The following is a 23,236-nucleotide window of genomic DNA, read 5'->3' as shown; positions in this document are numbered from 1 at the left end:
CTCTGGCTGTTGAGGGGCCGCTGGGCCTGGGTTAGGAGGGTGATGTGCCCGGCTGGGCTGAGAGTGGCAGGGATGAGATTGGCAGCCACATCACTTGGTATCTCCTGAATAGCAGCCCCTGACAAAGCCAGCCCCTCCTTGGTGTGGGCTACAGCTGGGCAAATTGAGTGCTGAAAGGGTTAGCAGTCGGGGGTCATGGTGCAGTACTGTGGCTGGGCTCTAAGTTGGGGAGGAGGCAGCTCTGGCTGTAGAGGGGACATCACTGGGTCCAGGCAGGTGGGGGGACGTGTCCCATGCAGAGGGATGGAGCCATGTGAGTCCGTATGCAGATGTCATGAGCAGAACTCTGTGGGAGCGGGAACGGGAGTGGGCTGGTGAGCAGGGCCCAAATTTTGTGAGTGGGGTCAGTCTGGGGCATGTCAGGATGAGTGCAGGCAGGAGGGATATGGCGCTGGCATGGTCACATGGGGCTGTGAAGCCATGCCTACCATGAGGTGAGAGTGTTTGGGTGCTTGGGGGCAGGCTGTGATTGTGCCTGGGAATCACATACTTACCTACCAGGGGAAATAATCTCAATCCTGAAAGTGGTTTTCCTAAAGTGAGGCTCATCCATTGCACTGTGGCTGTGCTAACTGCTGCAATTTCCTCAAATGGGGGAAAATTGACTGCACAATTTGTGAGTGGGGGACTGCGTTTGTGCTTTCCCCTGGTGCTCATAGTAAAAGAAAGAGAAACAGAGCTGTTCATTGCTTGTCCTTCCTACTGTTGTTTCTCAAGATGCTTTGCTGCACTTCCATTTTCTGCCTTTTTTTTTAATGTCGCTATTCTTGTTTTGCAGCAGTGTTCTGACCCTACGGCCTTTCTCTGGTTTGCCTGGAAGCTGCATAGTCTGCTCCCTTGTGCTTCTAGCTGGTCTAGAAGCTTTTTCTCTGAGAGGCTCTTGACAAATGTTCTGTGATGGAGGGAGATTCAAGTACCTTCCTAGGCAATTGAATCTGAATCCTGCAGCCTGAGCTCAGATCTCAGTGGGACCTGCTGATGAGATGTTCGTTTGCTGCAAATTCTTGGTAATACTAATGTGTGGCTTCTGTGTCCTTAAATGCCCTTTGCCCCTCTGCTGGGTGACTGGTGCCCACTAGAGTTAGGTGTTTGGCCCAGCTGGGTAACTGGGGTGGCTGCTGCAGGTTGGGGCCTTAGAACGTAACAGCCTGGCTAGAGATCAAGGGGCAGCTGAGGTTGTGTCTCACACTGCTTCACCTGATGCCCACACATTTGGTCCTTGTATCAGCAGCTGCCAGGCTGTTCCTCTTGCCCTCAGGGCATTTTGAGGAAGATGCAGCAGGGCCCTGCTCAATAGTCAAGGCAGAGTTGCAGCCTGTCCCCCAACCCACCTTCCCTCCTCTGGGCACATGGAGCAATGACAGCTGGGACTGGCAGCTCAGTGGTAAAGCAAGGGGAGACCCTGCCTACATGTGTCCTGAGGACCCCTCACAGGTCCCAGCCAGTCTGCTCCCTGTCCCCAAATGTCCCTGTGGATAAATCCCTGTAATATTATATTTTGTATTAAGATCTTGTCTTTTTAGATATATCTTTAAGTGTTCTTATAGAATCTCTGTAACATTTCTCCTATAACTTTGTATTAAGATATATAGATCTTGTAAGAAAAAAATTTCTTTTGAGCTCTCCCCTTTCCTTGATTGCCCTGTTGAAATGAATGAAGTGTGAATGGAGACTGAAAGGGGAGCACCTCCAGCAGCAGTTGCAAGGGTGGAGAGGGTCTGGGAGCCAGATCCAAGACAATACCTGTGAAGTGAACTCATTAAGAAGACTGGACATACAGATGCCTTGGGAGTCAAGTAACAAGTGCCTGCCCTTGGAAGAACTCTCTTTGAAGCAGCGTTAAGAAAGGCAAGGTGATGGCTAATTGGCTGCATAAGAGGGATAAATAGGAGGCATCTTGCAGAGGGACCCCGGGTTTTCATCTTGTCAACATGAGAGCATCGATCCGGATCGGCAGAAGCCCGGCTCCACCCCTCCCCCATCTAACTCACCTGGCCAGTGCAGTTAGGGGGAGCAACTTTTGGTAACAACAAGACGGAGTGTGCTTGTGTGTATGTGAGAGTGCATGAGTGTGATATGTCATATACATATGATAAGTATTGATTATTCTATGTGTGATCAATAAATGTGGCATGTTGCCTTATCCCTCTGAAAAAGATCCCAAGTACTTCTTTTAAGTACAACATTTTGGTGGAGAATTGCAAAAGGGGGAAGGTACCATGAGCATTTATTGAGTAATGTAAAGGTGTTGAGAAGTATGGAAAAGTGATCATAAACCTTGAAAAGTATTAAAGTGATCGATCAGTAAGGTGTGCCCACCCCCAGTGGTAGAAGGCCGAGTAAAGAGAGGAGGAGAAGTAGTTTTCTCGCTCCTCCCCGGTTGTAGAATGCCGGCTTTAGAAAGAAGGGAGGAGAATTAAATTTCTCACTCCAGGAAAAAGAGGTATTGGTATTGCTATTTTAGTCTCAATAGGAGGTTGGGTATACTAAGAGGTATTGGTAGATAAGAGTAAAAAGCATAAGCATTGCTATTCTAGTCCCAATAGAAGGGTGGGAATACTAGAAAATGTTTAAACATAAGCAGTCTTTTAAGAAGGCTCCCAGAGAGGAGACTGAGAAATTGGCATTTGTAAAAGATGAACAAATCTTTTGAACCTTTTGAACAAATCTTGCAAAAATTCAGACATAGCCCTTGGTCTGATCAAGTGTTAGCTGATGTCCATACAATTTCAGACCTAGAAGACAAATTGGCTAACTACTTATGGATATATAAACCCTCAACTCCAATGAAAAAGGAAGCAGCTGCAGTTTGGCTTCTATGGAAAACCTGTAAGGAGGTGTTTCTCAAATTGACTGAATACAAGAATGCAAATATGAAACTGCAAAATTTAAAAGCCTCTGCTGCAGACGTGGAGAAGTAGAAATGCATGTCCCTCAGTACCCAGACACAGCTAGATTCCCTTAAGGAAAGGTACTGAGAGTTAAAGCAACTCACAGATTTTTCAGGAATATGCTTAAGAAAAAGGACCAGGAGGTGTGGGGCTTAGTGAACAAGGCCTCCCTCCTTGCTAAACTTGTAATGGGACAAAGCCTGAGTCTGTGGAAAGGAGCCACTTTCCATTTAGCAAGAAAAACAGGATCAGGCCCAGACAAGCAGGCAGGTAAAAGATAGATTGAAGGCCTTGTGGTAGAACTGAGAAAAAGCAGTAAGAACAGGTACTGGAAATCTAAATCCTTAAAACAATACTTACAAGAGTAATATCTGAAAAAGGCCAGTTTTCATTTTAAGAGACAAGAAAGTGTTTTAAGAAAAAAAAAACACAGAGAAGTTAACTATAAGAACATAAGAACATAAGAACGGCTGTACTGGGTCAGACCAAAGGTCCATCTATCCCAGTATCCTGTCTACTGACAGTGGCCAGCACCAGATGCCCCAGAGAGGGTGAACTGAAGACAACGATCAAGCGATTTGTCTCCTGCCATCCCTCTCCAGCCTCTGACAGACAGAGGCCAAGGACACCATTTTATCCCCTGGCTAATAGCCTTTTATGGTCCTAACCTCCATGAAATTATCTAGCTTCTCTTTAAACTCTATTATAGTCCTAGCCTTCAAGGCCACCTCTGGCAAGGAGTTCCACAGGTTGACTACACGCTGTGTGAAGAAGAACTTTCTTTTATTAGTTTTAAACCTCCTCCCCATTAATGTCATTTGGTGTCCTCTAGTTCTTCTATTTAGGGAACTAATAAATAACTTTTCTTTATCGGCCCTCTCCACACCACTCATGATTTTATATACCTCTATCATATCCCCCTCAGTCTCCTCCTTTCTAAACTGAAAAGTCCCAGTCGCTTTAACCTCTCCTCATATGGGACCCGTTCCAAACCCCTAATCATTTTAGTTGCCCTTTTCTGAACCCTTTCCAAGGCCAAAATATCTTTTTTGAGGTGCGGAGACCACATCTGTACACAGTATTCAAGATGTGGGCGTACCATAGTTTTATAAAGGGGCAGTAAGATATTCTGGGTCTTATTTTCTATCCCTTTCCTAATAATTCCTAGCATCCTATTTGCCTTTTTGACCGCCGCTGCATACTGTGTGGAAGTTTTCAGAGAACTGTCCACGATAACTCCAAGATCTCTTTCCTGATTTGTCATAGCCAAATTAGCCCCCATCATACTGTACGTATACTTGGGGTTATTTTTCCCGATGTGCATTACTTTACACTTATCCACATTCAATTTAATTTGCCATTTTGTTGCCCAATCACTCCGTTTGGTGAGATCTTTTTGGAGTCCCTCACAGTCTGCTTCTGTCTTGACTATCCTAAACAGTTTTGTATCATCTGCAAACTTTACTACCTCACTGCTTACCCCTTTCTCCAGATCATTTATGAATAAGTTGAAAAGGATTGGTCCCAGGACTGACCCTTAGGGTACACCACTAGTTACCCCTCTCCACTCTGAACATTTACCATTTATTCCTACCCTTTGTTTCCTGTCTTTTAACCAGTTCTCAATCCAAGAAAGGACTTTCCCTCTTATCCCATGGCCATGTAATTTACACAAGAGCCTTTGGTGAGGGACCTTGTCAAAGGCTTTCTGAAAATCTAAGTATACTATATCTACTGGATCCCCCTTGTCTGCATGTTTGTTAACCCCTTCAAAGAAGTCTAAGGGTATGTCTACACTACAAAGTTAATTCGAACTAACGGACGTTAGTTCGAATTAACTTTGATAGGCGCTACACTAGCGCTCCGCTAGTTCGAACTTAATTCGAACTAGCGGAGCGCTTAGTTCAAACTAGGTAAACCTCATTGTACAAGGACTAAGCCTAGTTCGAACTTACTAGTTCGAATTAAGGGGTGTGCAGCCCCTTAATTCGAACTAGTGGGAGGCTAGCCCTCCCCAGCTTTCCCTGGTGGCCACTCTGGCCAACACCAGGGAAACTCGTATGCCCCCCTCCCGGCCCTGGAGCCCTTAAAGGGGCACGGGCTGGCTACGGTGACCGTGACAGATGCAAGCCTGCCAGCACCCAGCTAGCAGACCCAGCACCTGGCACGGCTTGAGCCAGCCACCCGATGCCCCCCAGCCCTCCCCCTCTTCCCGGGACCAGGCTGGCGGCTCCCAGGAGCTTGCCCAGGATCACAAGAGGCGGGCACCCGTCTGGTCTAGTGCGGACATCGTGGACCTTGTCCACGACCTCCACACTAGGCACAGGAAAGTGGCCGGCTTGGGCAGGAGAGCTACCAGCCTGGCCACCCAGGATCAGGTGTGCATGAAAATCAAGGGGGTCCACTGAGACCCCCGACCCTGAGCCCTGAGCTTACAATGGCCATACTGGGTCAGACCAAAGGTCCATCTAGCCCAGTAGCCTGTCTGCCGACAGTGGCCAACCCTAGGGACCCTGGAGGGGATGGACCGAAGACAGTGACCAAGCCATTTGTCTCGTGCCATCCCTTTCCAGCCTTCTACAAACTTTGGGCAGGGACACCACTCCTACCCCCTGGCTAATAGCACTCCATGGACCCAACCTCCATGACTTGATCTCACTTCTCTTTAAACTCTGTTCTAGTTCTAGCCTTCACAGCCTCCTGCAGCAAGGAGTTCCACAGGTTGACTCTTTGCTTTGTGAAGAACAACTTTCTGTTACTATTTTGAAGCCTGCTACCCATTCCTTTCCTTTGGTGTCCTCTAGTACTTCTATTATGGGAACTAATGAAGAACTTTTCTTTAAAAGCATGAGTGATGTGGAGAGGGTGCATATAGACCTCTATCATATCCCCCCCTCAGTCTCTTCTTTTCTAAGCTGAAAAGTCCCAGTCTCTTTAGCCTCTTTTCATATGGGACCTGTTCCAAACCTCTGATCATTTTAGTTGCCCTCCCCTCTCCCACCCTCTCTCTTCCCCTCTCCCAGGGTATGTCTACACTACAAAGTTAGTTCGAACTAATGGATGTTAGTTCGAACTAACTTTCATAGGCGCTACACTAGAGCTCCGTTAGTTCGAATTTAATTTGAACTAATGGAGCGCTTAGTTCGAACTAGGTAAACCTCATTCCACGAGGATTAAGCCTAGTTCGAACTTACTAGTTTGAATTAAGGGGTGTGTAGCCCCTTAATTCGAACTAGTGGGAGGCTAGCCCTTCCCAGCTTTCCCTGGTGGCCACTCTGGCCAACACCAGGGAAACTCTACTGCCCCCCTCCCGGCCCCGGAGCCCTTAAAGGGGCACGGGCTGGCTACGGGGGTTTGTGCCAGTTGCAAGGCTGCCAGCACCCGTGCTAGCACACCCAACAGCTGACACCCCATGAGCCAGCCACCCGATGCCCCCCAGCCCTCCCCCTCTTCCCAGGACCAGCCTGGCAGCTCCCAGGAGCCTGCCCGGGGCCACAAGAGGTGGGCGCCAACGTGGTCTAGTGCGGAGATCGTGAACCTCATCGAGGTTTGGGGGGAAGCCTCCAATGTCCACGATCTCCGCACTAGCCACAGGAACGCAGCAGTGTATGGCCGCATGGCTGCCAGCCTGGCCGCCAGGGGCCACCAGCGCAGCTGGGAGCAGGTGCGCTGTAAAATTAAGGACTTGCGGCAGTCCTACTCCCAGGCCTTTCTGCCAGGGGCTGACCCGGAGGTGTGCCCCCACTTCCAGGCTCTGGACCGCATTCTGGGGGCTCATGCCGTCCCTGCCCCCCAGGAGGTGATAGACCCCCGGGGCAGAGGGACCGCTCCCAGACACCGAGGAGGAGGAGGAGGGGGGCTCCAAGAGCCAGGAGCCTGCCAGCAGCCTGCCCAGGACCCCCGAGGCACCCCACAGAGCCGTTCGCCTGTGTCGTCCAAGGCCGGGGAGGCCTCCACATGTGAGTACCATCATGCTCCCCTTATGTGTACGGGGGGCTGGGGTGAGAGGGAGTCCAGAGACTGTGCGCCTGGGCCTTGCCCTCCACAGAGCAGCAGCTGGGGATCCTGCAGGGGCTCTGGCCTTGCAGAGGGGGGCTGGGATTCACACACCTGAGCCCCTGGGGTAATTGACCGCTGTTCTTGTTTCACCACAGCCGCAGCACCTGGGACTGCAGGGCGCACCACCCTGCCTGCAGCAGCCGCCTGCACCCGGGCCAGCAGGAGAGCCAGGAACCAGGAGGAGTACCAGCGGCGGCACCTCCGGTTCCTGGAGCACCAGCTCCACATCCAGGACCACTGGGTCCAGGAGGACCTCAGGCTGCGCCGGAGGAGCTTGGAGGCACTGGAGGAGCAGGGCAGTGCCCTGTGAGGCTACCTCCAGAGCCTGCTCAACCACTTCCCAATTCCTCCTGCTCCGGCTCCTGTTCCTGCTCCCCCTGCTCCCGCTCCTGCTCCCCCTGCTCTTGCTCCTGCTTCCTCCACACCCCCTGTCCCTCCTGCCCCACCCTCCACAACCATTCCCCACCGACGCCCCCGGACCCGCAGTGTTGCGAGACGGGAGAGGCAGCCAGACCCCCACCCCTGAGCTTTCCTTTCCCTTCCTCCCTTCCCTCCCCTTCCAGCTCCCTCGTCCCAGGTTTCCCCCTCCCCTCTCCTCTCCCACCCTCATTCCTCCCACCCCAGTTATGTGAAATAAAAAGACGTTTTTGTTTGAAAAACAGGTGTCTTTATTTGACAGTAGGTAGGGAGGGGAAAGGGGAGGGGGGGTAGGGTGGAAGAAGGCCCCAGTGGGGCATACAAGCAAGAGGTCAGTCCTCCTCCTCCTCCACCAGGAAGCTCTCCCGCAGGGCTTCCCGGATCCGGACAGCCCCCCGCTGGGCTTCCCGGATGGCGGCGGTGCAGGGCTGACCGTAGTGTCCAGCCATGCGGTCAGCCTCAGCCATCCAGGCTGGCAGGAAAGCCTCCCCCTTTCTCTCACATAAATTGTGGAGCACACAACATGCTGCCACCACAGGAGGGATGTTGTGCTCGGCCAGGTCCAGACAGGTGAGGAGGCATCAAAAGCGGGCTTTCAGTCGCCCGAAGGCCCCCTCCACCACGATGCGGGCCCTGGTGAGCCTGGCATTGAAGGCCTGGTGGGAGGGATTGAGGTGCCCCGTGTAGGGCTTCATCAGCCATGGCTGCAGTGGGTAGGTGGCATCCCCCACCAGGCAGACGGGCATGTCCATGTCCCCGACCTTGATGTGGCGGTCAGGGAAGAAGGTCCCGTCCTGCAGCCGCTGGCACACGGAGGAGTTGCAGTTGGCATTGTGTGCCTTGCCGGACCAGCCCACATTAATGTCCGTGAACTGTCCCCGGTGGTCACACACGGCCTGCAGGAGGATGGAGAAGTACCCCTTGCAGTTCACGTAACGGGACGCCTGGTGTTCCGGGGAACGGATGGGGATGTGTGTCCCGTCAATGGCCCCCCCGCAGTTGGAGAAGCCCAGGGTGCCGAATCCCCGGATGACAGCGTCCGGGTCGGCGAGGCAGACCACCCTGCGGAGCAGCACCCGGTTGATGGCCTTGACCACCTGCGGAGAGACACAGCAAAGCGCCAATCAGCGGGGCACCCGAGTGGCCGGGAGCGTTCGTGCCCTGGCAGTGCCCCGCGCCCCACTCCCGGAAGCAACCCCCCGGCGGCATGTAGTAAGGCCGGGATAGACCGACCCCTCTGGTGCGGGGCGCTTTCGCCTCCTCCCGCCCTCCCTTTGTCCCTGGGGTGGCTCATCCCCTCCTTGCAGCCCCCTTCCCTCCCAGCGCAGTGGCCGACAAGTGCCATACCTCCATGAGCACCACTCCGATGGTGGATCTCCCCACGTGGAACTGGTTCCCGACGGATCGGTAGCTGTCCGGCATGGAGAGCTTCCAGAGGGCGTTGGCCACACGCTTCTGGAGGGGGATGGCAGGCCTCATGCGAGTGTCCCTTCTGCGCAGAGCAGGGGCGAGCCACTTCCAGAGCTCCAGGAAGGTGTCCCTCCTCATCCTGAAGTTCTGGGTCCACTGTCAGTCTTCCCAGCGCTCCAGGACAATGCGGTCCCACCAGTTGCTGCTGGTATCCAGACGCCAGTTGCAGCGGGGCACGCCGGTGCTGGGGCGCCGGTGCTGGGGCGCCTCCGCGGCTCCTCCATGGCCCCTAGGGTGGCCAGGTGGAGAGGCAGGGGGCAGGCAGGTGCCAGGCAGCTTCGAGCCATTGGTGGCAGGCTTGCAGCAGCAAGTCCAGAACGTGCACCAGAAGATGCAGGGCAAGCTCTGGCTCCATGTTGTCACCTGCGGCGGCGTCCCCGAAGGGAAGCACCGACACACGGGCACAGAGACCAACGCTTTGCTGTCCCTCGGCGAGCTTGGCAAGCAAGCAAGAGAACCGGCTGTCCGGGGGGGGGGTCCCTTTAAGCACGAGCCTCAGATAGCCTCAGACAGCAGCCACACAACGCAACTACTGACCTGATGCCCTGCCGGAACCCGTTTCAGCTGCCCTTAAATGCGCCCCTGCATCCAATAAGTGTGGATGCGCTAGTTCGAATTAGCAAAACGCTAATTCGAACTAGTTTTTTCTTCTAGATGCGTTAGTTCGAATTAGTTTGTTTGAATTAACTAATTCGAACTAAGTTAGTTCGAATTAGCGCTGTAGTGTAGGCATACCCTAACAGATTAGTGTGACGTAGTGGAGGTACCTGGCTGGTTTCTATGCTGCTGGCTCTGGGGTAAGCCCCACTGGCTGCTGTGGGTACCATGACCCAGCAAAACAGGATGAGTCACTATGTAAACCAGTGACCAGACACCCCCCATGGAGAGGAACAAAGGAAGGTAGAATGCTGCCCTGGCTGGGGGGCAGGGCTGGAAGTTAGTTAGTTGGTTGCTGGCTGTCTGAGAGCATGGAGGAGAGCCTAGGGGAAGGGGCTGGAGTTTAGGGGCCCAGTCTCCCCCATCTCAAGGGGGCCTGAGGCATCCTAGCCCAGCTCTGTGACCAGATTACATCTGTGCTGTGCTGTATCCTGGAGAGGCAATAAACTTCCTCTATTCCACCGGCTGGTGCAGTCTGTTTGTGCCATTTCGGGGTGCAGGAGACTGGGGAACCCCAACGCGCCGTCACACTGGTGTCAGGGGTGGGATCCACTGCACCCCGTGGACGAAGCTCCCAGCGGCGAGCAACAAGGCGCAGTAGAAGCAAGAGCCCTGGAGGCAGGCGTGCTGGAGACAGAGTGAAGCGGTTCCTGGGGATCGTGGGGCGCTGCAGCACTAGACTGGTGAGTCTGCACCGAGGGGACCAGCGGGCAGATGGCCTACGCCCGACTCTTGAAGGCAGAGCTGGTGGAGCTGTGTAGAGAGAGGGGCTTGCCTGTGCAGAAAGCAACCAAGGCCCAGCTGATTGCCCAGCTAGAAGAGAATGACCAGCCACAGGGCCAGGATCTTGTCCCCAGGGGAAGCAGCCAGACCCCCCCTGAGAGTGTGTCAGGCTCAGAGAGGGGGAGGAGTGCTGGAACTCACCGGAGAGATGAGACAGCTCCCCCAGGAGGCCTGCAAGCTGCGGCCCATCTAGGGCAGAGGCCAGCCAAGCAGAGCTGCGGCAGCTGGAGATCCAGCTGCGGATCAGGGAATTGGAAGTACAGGACCGAGAGAGGGACCGCCAGGACCGAGAGAAGGAGCGCCAAGATTGAGAGAGGCAGCGACAGCATGAGCTGGCTATGGCAGAGCGGAGAACCGGCGGGGCACCGGCTGCACCAAGTGCCAATGGGCCCCAGGGTCCCAGGACTACCAGACGCTTGGAGAGGCTCGTGGTGGCCCAATTGGAGGACATGGGTGACATAGATGGGTTCCTCAGTGCCTTTGAGAGGGCCTGTGGACTGCAACGGGTTCCCTCAGCTGACTGGCTGCAGGAGCTCATCCCCGCACTGAGCCAGGAGGCGGCCGGAGTGCTCAGTCAGCTGGAGGACCTACAGCTAGGGGATTACAACCGAGTCAAGGAGGCCCTGCTGCACAAGTTCGGGCTGACCCCCGAGATGTACAGGAAGAAGTTCCGGAGGGTACAGAAAGGGCCACGGGAGACCTATGTGGACCTGGCCTCCCGCCTGGCGCAATACTGCCGCAAGTGGGTGTCTGGAGTTGGAGCCCAGACTGCAGAGGAGCTGCTCAAGCTGGTCATGATGGAGCAGTTCTATGAAGCGTGCACACCCAAACTGAGGCTGTGGCTCAAGGACCGGAGACCAGAGAACCCCCAGGAGGCCGGGAGGCTGGCGGATGAGTTCACAGAGAGCCGGTCCGGGTGTGAACCGGAGTCCCGGAGAGAGAGGGAACCGCGCAGAGACCGGATGTTGGCTGAGCAACGGAGAGAGACACCTCGAGGCGAGCCCCAGGGACCAGGACCACTCATCGATACCCCAGAGAACCAGCCAGGCCCTGGACAGAGACAGCCCAAAGCCTAACTTGCCAGCGCTGTGGGCAAAAAGGCCACAAGAGGGCTCAGTGCACCAGGTCCCGGGACCGGGGACTTTCCAGGGTTAACTGGCTGGGGCGGGAGGAAGGGCAGGCTGCCCCAGAGGCAGGGGCTGGCAGGCAAACCTCAGCTCAGAGAGAGGGGAAGGATGCTCAGTGCACCTCCCCTGGGAGGCCTGACCCTCGGGAGGCGGATTTCTCCGTGTACCGGGTGGGGACAGGACGGCCCCTGCGGAGCGAGTGCCTCATACCCCTGGAGGTGGATGGTAGGAAGGTGACGGGCTTCTGGGACACGGGGGCGGAGGTGACTCTGGCCCGATCCGACATAGTGGCCCCAGAGCGGATACTACCCCACACCCAGCTGACCCTGAAGGGCATAGACGGGTCCCCGTTTAAGGTGCCTGTAGCCAGGGTGCATCTGAAATGGGGGGCGAAGAAAGGCCTCAAGAAAGTGGGGGTGCACCCGCACTTGCCCACTGAGGTGCTGATGGGGAATGACCTAGAGGAGTGGCCCCATGAATCCCAGCGGGCTCTAGTCACTACCCAGAGCCAGAGCCAGCAGGGGGCTGACAACGTGGGTCCAGGGAAGGACTCCTGGCAGCAGCCTCAGGGTCCCATCCCAGTGGACACGGGGTCCAGCCAGGCTGGGACTCCGGACCCAGGCAGAGGTGGGGGACAGGTCCCGATCCCTGCCTCAGCAGCTGAATTCCAGGCTGAGGTGCAGGCAGACCCCTCCTTGCAGAGGCTGAGGGACCAGGCTGGCCTCCGTGCAGCTCAGCCCCGGGGGAGAGGTGGCCAGGAGAGATTCCTGCGGGAGCGTGGACTCCTGTTCCGTGAATGGCTTCCCCCCAGGAAGGTGAGGGCATGGAGGGCCCAGCGGCAGCTGGTCGTCCCCCGAAAGTATCGCCTCAAGCTGCTGTATTTGGCCCACGACGTCCCCGTTGGGGGCCACCGGGGGATCCGGAGCACCCGGCTGAGGCTGCTCCAGCACTTCTATTGGCCGGGAATCTTTACAGCCGTGCAGCGGTACTGCCGGTCCTGTGACTCCTGCCAGAGGGGCGGGAAGGCCCAAGACAGTAGGAAAGCGGCTTGGGGGTCTCTACCCCAGATAGAGGACCCTCTGGGCTTGCTGAGAGAGTAATGGGAGGGAAGTCCTCCCTGGATGGAGCATCGGGAATGGAAGCCACCCTGGCTGTCCAGAGAAGGCTCGCTGGGCTCATGGCCCCGGCCCGAGAGACCCCGGCCAGAGATCAAGGCCAGCGGAAGGGTGTGTGTGACCCCGAGGACAGGCCTGTGCCAGTCGCCCTGGAGCGGGGCGGCAAGTGGACAGAGGGAAGCCAGCTCATGTGGGGCCTCACCAGGCCCAAGGCAAGGGGAGCACCCATGTCCCCAGGGCGGGTTCCCACGCAGAGGACCCGAACTTCCCTAGGTCACGAGTGGAGTGACCCTGCTCAGTTCGCTCTTGGAGGGGGGAGAACTGTGACGTAGTGGGGGTACCTGGCTGGTTTCTATGCTGCTGGCTCTGGGGTAAGCCCCACTGGCTGCTGTGGGTACCACGACCCAGCAAAACAGGATGAGTCACTATGTAAACCAGTGACCAGACACCCCCCATGGAGAGGAACAAAGGAAGGTGGAATGCTGCCCTGGCTGGGGGGCAGGGCTGGAAGTTAATTAGTTGGTTGCTGGCTGTCTGAGAGCATGGAGGAGAGCCTAGGGGAAGGGGCTGGAGTTTAGGGGCCCAGTCTCCCCCATCTCAAGGGGGCCTGAGGCATCCTAGCCCAGCTCTGTGACCAGATTACATCTGTGCTGTGCTGTATCCTGGAGAGGCAATAAACTTCCTCTATTCCACCGGCTGGTGCAGTCTGTTTGTGCCATTTTGGGGTGCAGGAGACTGGGGAACCCCAACGCGCCATCACAATTAGTAAGACAGGATTTCCCTTTACAGAAACCATGTTGACTTTTGTCCAACAAATTATGTTCTTCAACATGCTTCACTATTTTATTCTTTACTATTGTTTCAACTAATTTGCCCGGAACTGAAGTTAGACTTACCGGTCTGCAATTGCCAGGATCGCCTCTACAGCCCTTTTTAAATATTGGTGTCACGTTGGCTACCTTCCAGTCATTAGGTACGGAGGCCGATTTAAAGGATAGGTTACAAACCACAGATAATAGCTCAGCAATTTCCCATTTTAGTTCTTTTAGAACCCTTGGATGAATGCCATCCGGTCCCGGAGATTTGTTAACATTAAGTTTTTCTATTTGTTCCAAAACCTCCTTTAATGACACTTCGATCTGGGATAGTTCCTCAAATTCCTCACCCACAAAGGACGGTGCAGATTCAGGAATCTCCCCAACGTCCTCAGCCGTGAAGACTGAAGCAAAGAAATCATTTAGTTTTTTAGCAGGCTTTCTTTAGAAAAAGATCCCGAGTACTTCTTTTAAGTACAACATCCTTTCAGGCCACTCCCAGAGCAGCATCACAAGGTGCCAGGTAATCAGGGCCATAACCCCATAAGGGCTCCTTTGCAGGGGGAGGGGCAGGAGTTGTTTCCCCAAGAGGCTGCCTATTAGGCAGCACAGAAGGACACCAGGGCTGCCCCCTATGGGGGAAGGGCCAGTGCTGTCAGGTCCCATGGCTGGCTCCTTCAGCAGCACCTCTGTCTGGGAGCCAGCACTCGGAGCTGTCGAGTTCCTGTGGGGACCTGGGATTATCCCTCCAACAACACGACGCAAGCTCTGTTTGCCCCCTGCCTGGCAACCGGGAGCATGAACCCTGCAACAGGGGCCTCTGAGAGCGACACTGTCCCCACCCACAAGCCCTGAGTGCAGAAGAGAAAAGGCGAGGGAAGAACGTTGTGTTGAGGTGGGAAAACAGCCCAACCAGACTACTTCCCCGAGCACCAGGAGCCAAACACCTACCCCAGCTCTTAATGCATTTAAAAGGCAAAGCTGCAGTGAGGTTAGCTTCTAGGGCTGGGAGCTAATCCTACTGTGGCTCCCCTGCTTATCAACTAGTCCATGGAAATTTCATTAACTAGTTGATTAGTTGACTAAACTAAATTTAACATTCCTATTTCTAAGTGGCTTACAGGGCTGAGAGGAAAGCAGGGGAGCCTGCCTGGGGAACCCCACTGCTTCTGCAGGCCAGATCTGGTAGCTTAGCAGGTTAGATCAGGCCCAAAGGCCGTATTTTGCCCAGGCCTGGCTTAAAGGGAACTCAGGTTATAGGGCAGGGGTGGGCAATAAGTTTGGAAGGGGGCCCACTTCACAAATTTCAGAAATGGCTGCAAGCAGACCCTGAAGGGGGCAGGATCTTGATCAGAAGGGGTGGGGCCTCAGGTGGAAGGGAGTGGGATTGAGAATTCCATGCTGGGTACAGTAACATTATTTTCTGAACCAGGTGCAGCTAGGAAAAGTGGTTTAATTTAAACTATGAAGCAGATTAAGCATTTTAACTTTCTCATGTTAGTTTTTCAACCTTCATTTTAAATAAAGTAAAATATTATGTCGAACACAAAAGGTTTCAATGTTTTCTTTATTTATGGTGGGGGAGGGGAACCCTTTTTGGGTCAAGGGTCGCTGACCCACAAAAAATCAGCTGGGGACCACACAAGTGAGAAGCAAAAAAAATTCCTCCAAAATCCCACCAACGCTTACAGATGTAGCCCCAACTGAAACACCTCACTCCTCTGGTGCCCCAGCCTCACGTGGGGGAAGGGAAGGTGGGGACTGAGGCTCAGGGCTTCCCACAGACCAGATTTACTTTTCTGGGGTTCTGTAGTGGATTTCATGGACCTCCCTAGGCTCTGGGATGGGGACAAAAATGGGCACAGTGTGTGAGGCAGGGCTGCCAAGAAGCAGGATAGGGATGGGGTGCAGGATATGGGAGGGAGATGGGGTGCAGAAGCAGGCTGGGAGTACAGTGTCTGGCCAGGTGGAGGGAGAAGGAACAAGGGAAGGGGCAGCGTGTGGCCAGGAGAGTGTGTGCAAGAACAAGGGAGGATGTCAGAGGAAGCTGGGGGTGTTGGTGGGCAGGAAGAAGAGGGGATGGGATGGGGAGGTGGGGATAAGGGGGAATATGACCTGGATTTTTACCCCCTTGCAGCAACATCTCCAGCCACACTGTCCCGGAGGGAGAACCTGCTGCAGTGGCAGCCATGCAGTTGGCCCCAGGGGCACCACTGCTGTAGCCACATAGCTGAGGGTCAGCCCTGAAGTCCAGAGGCATCACTGCCATAGCCATGTGCCCCCAAAGGCAGGAGATTCTGCTGCCACGGCCATGATTTGGCCCCAGAGGTCACAGGTGCTATGGCCATGGTGCCTCCAATCTCTGGGGCCCACGTGGCCGAAGCATAGCTAAGGAGGCGATATATCTTCAAATATGTGCTAATGGCTTCTTTCACACTGACAGGCATGAAGAAAAATATTAAGGCAAGACTACACAACATGCAGACACCATTTAAGTCAGTTCTGCTGCTATTAATTCAATAGTTACCCGATTTCCACCCATATGACAGCACTTTTAATGAGCAGTGACAGTCCAGGAATTTAACTACAGCCACTCTTCGAGTTACGAACTGTTCATAACTCAGACCCCATTGAGTTACACATGACCGCGCTGTTCGTAAGCGTGGGTCGTGTTCGTAACTTGGAGACCGCCTTTACGACCGCTCCATGGGAGCTTTGGTCGTAAGTGTGAATGGTTGTAACTTAACCGTTCGCAACTCGGAGAGCGGCTGTACTAAAACGCATCTCAACAGGAGGCCATTATATTGAATACTTTTTTGTTTTAGCTCCCACCTGCAGGCTGCATGTTGAGACCCATGTAAACCCAAATTGCACTGTGGGTTGCAAACAAAGGGGCTGTAGTGTGGGTCACCTGTTGAGTAGCCCTGTGTTATAGGGCTTCTCCACTATGGATTCTCCCATGTCTAACAAGATTTGAGCTCTGTCTGACACTTTACTCACAGAGCAGGAGGATGGTTTCTCCCCTGTGTGGCTTATTAATGTGTATTAAGGTGTGAGCTGCAACTGAAGCTTTTCCCACAGTCAGAAACAGCTAAAGGGTCTCTCTCCTGTTAGGTTTCTTTCATGTTTAACAAGGTCTGAGCTCTCCTTGAAGCTTTTCCCACAGTCAGAGCAGTTGAAGGGTTTCTCCCATGTGTGGGTTCTTCTATGTCTCACAAGATTTGACCTTTGACTGAAGTTTTTCCCCACACTCAGAGCAGCTGAAGGCTCTCTCTCCTGTATGGGCTCTTCTATGTTTAAGCAGGTCTGACCTCTCCTTGCAGCTTTTTCTGCTGTCAGAGCAGTTGAAGGGGTTCTCCCCTGTATGGATTCTCTTATGTCTAACAAGATTTGAGCTCTGACTGAAGCATTTCCCACAGTCAGAGCAGTTGAATGGTCTCTCTCCTGTGTGGGTTCTCCTATGCGTAACAAGGTTTGAATTCTGACTGAAGCTTTTCCCACAGTCAGAGCAGTAAAAGGGTTTCTCCCCTCTGTAGGCTCTCCTATGGATAACAAAGCGTGACCTCCGATTGAAGCTTTTCCCACAATCAGAGCATTTGAAGGGCTTCTCTCCCATGTACGATCTTTCACATGGGATTTTCAGTTTAACCGTTTCTGTGTTTGTTTTCACCCCTCTGGTCCAGTAACTGGATTTTCCCTGTCCCTCTTCTGTGTGGTTTCCCTGCTGCTTTTCTGGGTTATGCTGACTCACAGGTCTCTCCCTGCTCAGGTTTCTGGGAAACATGCCCTTCAGATCTTCCCAATAACATCCCATGTGCAGCCATTCGCTCCAGTGCTTGCTGCTGCAGACTCTTCTCACTGTTCTCACTCAGCGTCCCATCACCTGCTGGGACACAGAGAGAATCCAGACAGGAGTCATTCCCTGTGCTGAGCTGAAAGAAAAATTCTGAAGAGGAAACACAAAAGGGGGAACATGCCCAAGAAATGGCTGGAAAGACTGAATAATCACACACAGAGTTCAACCTCCTTCTCCATATCCCTTCTCCCTGCCCAACACCCTCTGGCTGGAGTTGAAGACAGGCTGAAAGGTCAGTTAGACTTGATGTAAATGCACAAGTGACACCTGCTAGAAGGACCCCAAAATTGGTTTCTGAGTCAGTTTAGCTGATTGCTCACCTGTGTGGGTATCTCTGATAATCTCCCCTTACTCACAGCCCTAGAGATCTGGGATCCACAGCTCCACCCAGAAGATCACATGGGCTTTGGAGATGGTTAATTGCTCCCTGAGCAAGATTTCCAAAGTGCTGATCTTGTTCATTAAAGTCTGTGCCATTACTGCTTCCAGGGCCAGGATCTGAATCACCCACCCAGAGACGCTCCTTTCTCACCTTGCAGAGACTGGGCTCTGGCTGATACAAGATCCCACACCTGCAGAAAAGGTGAATTCCCTGGAGAATCAGCTGGGCCATTCCCAAGGTGGGGGGAAGCTGAGCACTCTGCTGCACTCTCTAGGGTACAACTCAGTCTCCCTCATGGCCCCTCCCTCCCCCCATCCCAGGGCAGGACAGGAACACAGTGCTCAGAAGGGGAGCTCTTGTGAGGATTTGCAGGTCTGACATCGAGGTCCCCAGGCAGGGCTCAGACTGCAGCTGCCACATGGCAGGTCACTAGGATTTGGAGAGAAAGGACCCAGCAGAGTTCTAGCTCCCCGAGGGCTCTGTCCACAAAACTCCTGGCTGGGGGGCTGAGCTCACCCTGCTCTTTGGCTTAGTTGCTACTTGGACCAGAAGGAAACAGGGGAAGATATCTGAGGACAAAGTGAACCCTCCAGGCCCTGCCTATGCTCCACACTCCTCATCCCGACTACCTGTGACTGGTTGGGCAGTGCCAGGCTGTTCCTGAGGCCAGCCAGGATAGAGATGGGCTGTGCTGCTTCTCTGCTGCTTGTGACTGTTGCTTCAGCTCAGCTCCCCCTTTCCAGCCTCGGTTCTACTCTGCCAGCAGCAGCCTTTGTGTGGTTTCCCAGCCTCCCTCTCATGGCCAGTCTGGCCTGCCATTTGGTGACACCCCCACCGATTACACAGAATGTACCAGAGTCAGGAAAGGTCTCTGAGACTGCACCTCCCTTCCAGGGACTCAGCATATTGGCACAAGGAGACCCTGCAGGCATTAACGGCAGCTGCACCCAGCCCCCCAACTCTAGTACCAGCTGTTCCTGCCTGGGCACTTTTACTCACACCTTCAGCCAAGGCACAACATGAGCAAGATGGTGGGAAGCACATGGAGACCTAGGGTATGGGAAGAGCAGCACCACTGTTACCTTCCTGAACTTGCTTCCCCTGGAGGGGGTATGGAGGGCACAGTCTTTCACACTGGAGACAGGATTATTGGGATTGATACTCCTGACACTAGGAGTAGGGGTAATGAAGGACCCTGAACCGAACCAAACCCAACCCAGCTGCTCCAGAGCCCACCCAGCTTCTGATACCCGAGGGAACAGGAATCCTCACCCAGCCAGCTCACAGCCTCATAATTCTTCTGCATCACACGCTGTAGAGGGCTCTCTGGCCTGGGTCCAGCAGAGCCCATTCCTCCTCAGAGAAATACACAGCCACATCCTCGAAGGTCACCAGCTCTGCCACGGCCATTTCTTGTCCCTGGCTCTGCAGGCCAGGAGCTGTACTGGAGACAGACATTGGTGTTCTGCAGCCTGGCAGGTGGAGAAGGGCAATTGGAGACATTTCAGAAGGGAAATTGGAGACATTTCCACAGCCCCATTCTCCTCAGACTCTGTCCTAGATTACACACATGCTGGACTCTGCCATTGTGGGCAAACGCTGAGTCTAGATATTCCATAAACACCACACATAAGTTAGATCCCAAAGCCACATTCATTTCTCTCAGTACCTGGCTTGAGTTTGAACATAACTGCACCCGTAACAATGGGATTTGGTTCTGAGTGCCCAGAGTTTCCATTAACCAAGCACAAATTCATCTGCCTGAACACGGATGTAAGTGTCTATATTCAGGCTGCTGTATTTCAAGCCACTAGTTTTCTTTCATTCATTCAATTGCAGCCCAGACCTAGTCCCTCTCATCAAGACTAAACCAGCAGAGATTAAGTGAAATCAAGGGGACCATTCAGATCCTTAAAATTCAACGCGCCTGCTGAATGTTTACAGGATGAGATCCTAAGATTAATAGATTCACAGGATCAGAAGGGATCATTAGATCCTGTAGTCTGGTCTCATCTAGGTCACAGACATTGCATTTAATGCAGTTACCCCGGTAACAAAACTGTATTTCCCCAAAGCATGTTTCCTAGAAAATCATTCACTTCCTTCAGTTTGAAATGCTTTAACTGCTTTTTCATAACAACTTCATATATGAGCAGCTGCAGCCATTTAGACAAAGTCGCACTCTTAGCCCCACGATCAGTATCAGAGGTGTCATAAAAATGTTTAACTTCACATCTGAGTCAGCGTTATAGTCTGTATCCACAGTGCTAAGAAAATGTCTGTTTTACCAGTGATGAGCGAGCACCAACTAGTCTCCCATTGAAACAAAGGGGGAAAAGAGAGATAGGGCCAGATCTGCACTAGGCCAGACACCCAGCCAATGCAAAGCAGTGTTATTGGTTTCAAAATCCTGGATTTTGGCAACACATCAGTGTAGGATGGTCGGAAGGAAGAACACCAACCAAATGTATCATAACTATAGATGTAACCTGTATGAAAATCTGTGACATTAAAACGTGCAATCAGAAGTATAAACATGGACACCTGCCCCCACCCTCAACATTTATACTTGCAACACTTAAAGTAAGAGGAAAGTAAAACACACACTTCTATGTTTGCAGGATGGGGAATTGCTTACAGAAAGATGTCTCACGGGGGAACAGTATGAGTGTAGAACTTTAAAAAGGAATAATGGTCCTGTAGTACCTCAGAGACTCTCACAAATCTATAGATAGTATCCTGAGCTTTCGTGGGCACAACCCACTGCCGCAGGACCATTCTGTTCCTCTGAGGAAGTGGGTTGTGCCCATGAAAGCTCATGCTACTACCTATTTTTTTCCTCAATCTCTACAGCACCACTGGTTTTTACCAAAAGAAGGGTTTTTAATACGTTGTCAGTTACAAAAGGATTTTGCAAAGTATCTGGGCACTTTCACATTTACAAATCTGGCCAGTAGTGAGTATTTGGGATCCAAGATCTACCCAAGTGGTGACCTGTGACAGCCCTAAGGTGCTGGGTGGAGAAGCAAAAGCAGCAGGCGAAAGCCACCCCCATTGGAGGATGAAAGGCACCTGAAGGAGTTTTGACACCGACCCAGGAAAGCTGTCAGCCTGGACTTCACATGGACCCAATGAGCAAAGATCTGAAGCTGCAGCACAGACAGGAAGCACTGGCCCAGGGGACTGCTGAAACTGTCAGCAACAAACATGATTTCCTGGTATTACACACACATGGTTTGTTTTCTGGCAATCCCAAGGAGTTGTTATCAGTAACTGAGGGGCAGAAAGAACAGGGGCTGCAGGAGACTGACACCTGGAAAAGCGACGAGCCCCAAACAGACACAGTTCGGAGCTGTAGGAGAAATATCGAACGAGGGTCTGCGCTGCCAGCGGAAACACGCTCTGGCATTAACAGCAGCTGCTCCGCGGGGGGCTCGGAGGGGAGCCCAGCGCTCTGCGTTAGGGCCAAGGGTCGCTGAGAATTATGAGTAATTCACGGACCCGCCCGCTCCCTGCCCTACTAAGAAGGGGCTGCGGATCCCCCCCACGGACCGACCCGGGCAGAGAGGATCGTGCGGCGCTGGGAGGGGGAGGAAGCAGGGCAAAGGAAAGTGCCGCATCTGCAAAGGGAACTTGTAGCCACCCCTCCCCCGCAACTTTCCCCCGGCTCCAGCCTCGCTCCCCTCAGCCCCATGCCCCCTCCTCGCATTGTAATCCCTGCCCCTTCCTTGTCTTCTTCTCCCCCACCCCATCCCTGTGCCCCCCAACAACCTCTAGCTCTAAGCCCCCGGCCCCGCACGCACCGGGCTGCAGCAGCACAAGCAGCTGATCTCAAAATTCACTCCTTAGGGAGTCTTGCTCAGGCGCCCCCGAGCGGAGCATGCGCAGTAGCCGCGGCTGAGGCTGCTGCCCTCACTCTGCGCTCAGGGGCTGGAACGGGGCTGCGGGCAACTGGCACCGCACACGAGGCTCCGCGCGTTGCTGCCCCAGGCTCTGTCCGGCTGCGGCTGGGTGGGGCCCGGCGCCCCACGGAGACGGCAGCAGCTTGTGAGCGCAGGCCCGCCCCGGGATGCGGGCAGAGAGACCGAGCCTCCAGCCCCGCCCCCAGCAGCGCCCGGCGCGGGGAGTCGCTGCCTCTTGCCCCCACCCCGCCCTGGGCAGGGGGACCAGGGAGCCCCCAGCAGCCCCCAGCCTGTGCCCCCCCTCCCCACCGACTGGCGGAGGTTTCGAGGAGGCCAATCACCAACCTGAAATACAAACAAAACACACGGACTGCCTGGCCCTGCTGCAGGGTTTGAATCCGTCTCTTCAGCCCTCCCACTCCAGGGCACTCCACCCCGCTTTGCCAGGCACCAGCAGAACAGCTGTGCCCTGGGCTTCCACGGCTGCTCTGCTTGGGTGGGACTGTTAGGGTCAGAAGCACCAATGAGCAGGGCTTTGGTGCTTCCTCCCTCCCTCCCTCCTCCAGGTGGTGGGCTGAGCAGCTAAGCCCTGGGGGCTACGTCTGGACTAGCATGATTTTCCGGAAATGCTTTTAACGGAAAAGTTTTCCATTAAAAGCATTTGCAGAAAAGAGCGTCTAGATTGGTGCGGACGCTTTTCCGCAAAAGCACTTTTTGCGGAAAAGCATCCGTGGCCAATCTAGACTTGCTTTTGCGCAAAAAAGCCCCGATCGCCATTTTTGCAATCGGGGCTTTTTTGTGCAAAACAAATCTCAGCTGTCTACGCTGGCCCTTTTGCCCAAATGGGAGCAGAATAGTATTTCCGCAAGAAGCACTGATTTCTTACAGTAGAAAGAAAGTCAGTGCTTTTGCGTATCAGAGGGGTAGCCGTGTTAGTCTGAATCTGCAAAAGCGGCGAGGAGTCCTGTGGCACCTTATAGACTAACTGAAGTGTAGGAGCATAAGCTTTCGTGGGCAAAGACCCACTTCGTCAGATGCATGCATCTGACGAAGTGGGTCTTTGCCCACGAAAGCTTATGCTCCTACACTTCAGTTAGTTTATAAAGTGCTTTTGTGGAAATTCAAGTGGCCAGTGTAGGCAGCTGGCAAGTTTTTCCGAAAAAGCGGCTGATTTTCCGGAAAAACTGGCCAGTGTGGACACAGCCGGGGTGTCTGTGCTGGAGACCCTGGGTCCAGGCCCTACTGTGCCCTTGTGCAATGTCCCTTCATTTACTAATAAAACAACTGCAAAGGGGCTCAATACTGGATTGTCTCTAGGGCTGGGATTGTGAAGTCAGGGATAGTTACAGGGCTGGGAAGGCCCTGCAGATATAGTCTCAATGGGGGTGAGTGCAGGGCAGCTGCAGGTGACATGGACTGAGGGATCCATCTCTCCAGCCTCCCGCTCACAGTTCCCAGAGGCCACTTCCTCTGGCCACAGATCACTGCCTGCCATGCATGTCTAACTAGTGTGATTGCAATTCTCAGGCAACATGTTCCCCAGCAACTGTCCCCCTCCCGCCCCCGAGCAGCGAGACCCTCTGCCAGTGGTCTCAGAGCTCTGTGTTTGTCCCACACCAGGTACCTGCAGGCCCCGAGTGCCAGCTCCCTTCCCACCTGCTGCCTTTGGGTCCAGCTCTCCCCTGGGGACAGGAGCTTGTTT

The 23,236-nt window shown here is 53.8% G+C and overlaps 1 long non-coding RNA gene and 1 other non-coding gene across 3 annotated transcripts; one reads left to right on the top strand and one right to left on the bottom strand.

Moving 5' to 3' along the window:
- The first annotated feature begins 546 nt into the window (after window positions 1-546).
- LOC112545456 (U1 spliceosomal RNA) lies at window positions 547-709 on the top strand. Its single transcript, XR_003088920.1, has one exon. It is a non-coding gene; the product is annotated as a U1 spliceosomal RNA (small nuclear RNA).
- Window positions 710-14,942: 14,233 nt separating this feature from the next.
- On the bottom strand, window positions 14,943-21,742 carry LOC142821456 (uncharacterized). Of its 2 annotated transcripts, XR_012898236.2 has the most exons (4): window positions 21,436-21,742; window positions 20,727-20,824; window positions 18,905-19,104; window positions 14,943-17,280 (listed from the first exon to the last, which is right to left on the bottom strand). It is a non-coding gene; the product is annotated as an uncharacterized LOC142821456 (long non-coding RNA). The 2 variants fall into 2 exon arrangements; XR_012898235.2 differs by lacking the exon at window positions 20,727-20,824 and having other exon boundaries at window positions 21,436-21,720.
- Window positions 21,743-23,236: the final 1,494 nt, after the last annotated feature.

The sequence above is a fragment of the Pelodiscus sinensis genome, chromosome 19 (assembly GCF_052426305.1).
Source record: "Pelodiscus sinensis isolate ZL-2025 chromosome 19, ASM5242630v1, whole genome shotgun sequence".
In the NCBI taxonomy this organism is placed as follows: Eukaryota; Metazoa; Chordata; order Testudines; family Trionychidae; genus Pelodiscus; species Pelodiscus sinensis.
The sequence above is the reverse complement of the archived record's forward strand: the minus strand, read 5'-3'. Positions and strand labels throughout refer to the sequence as shown.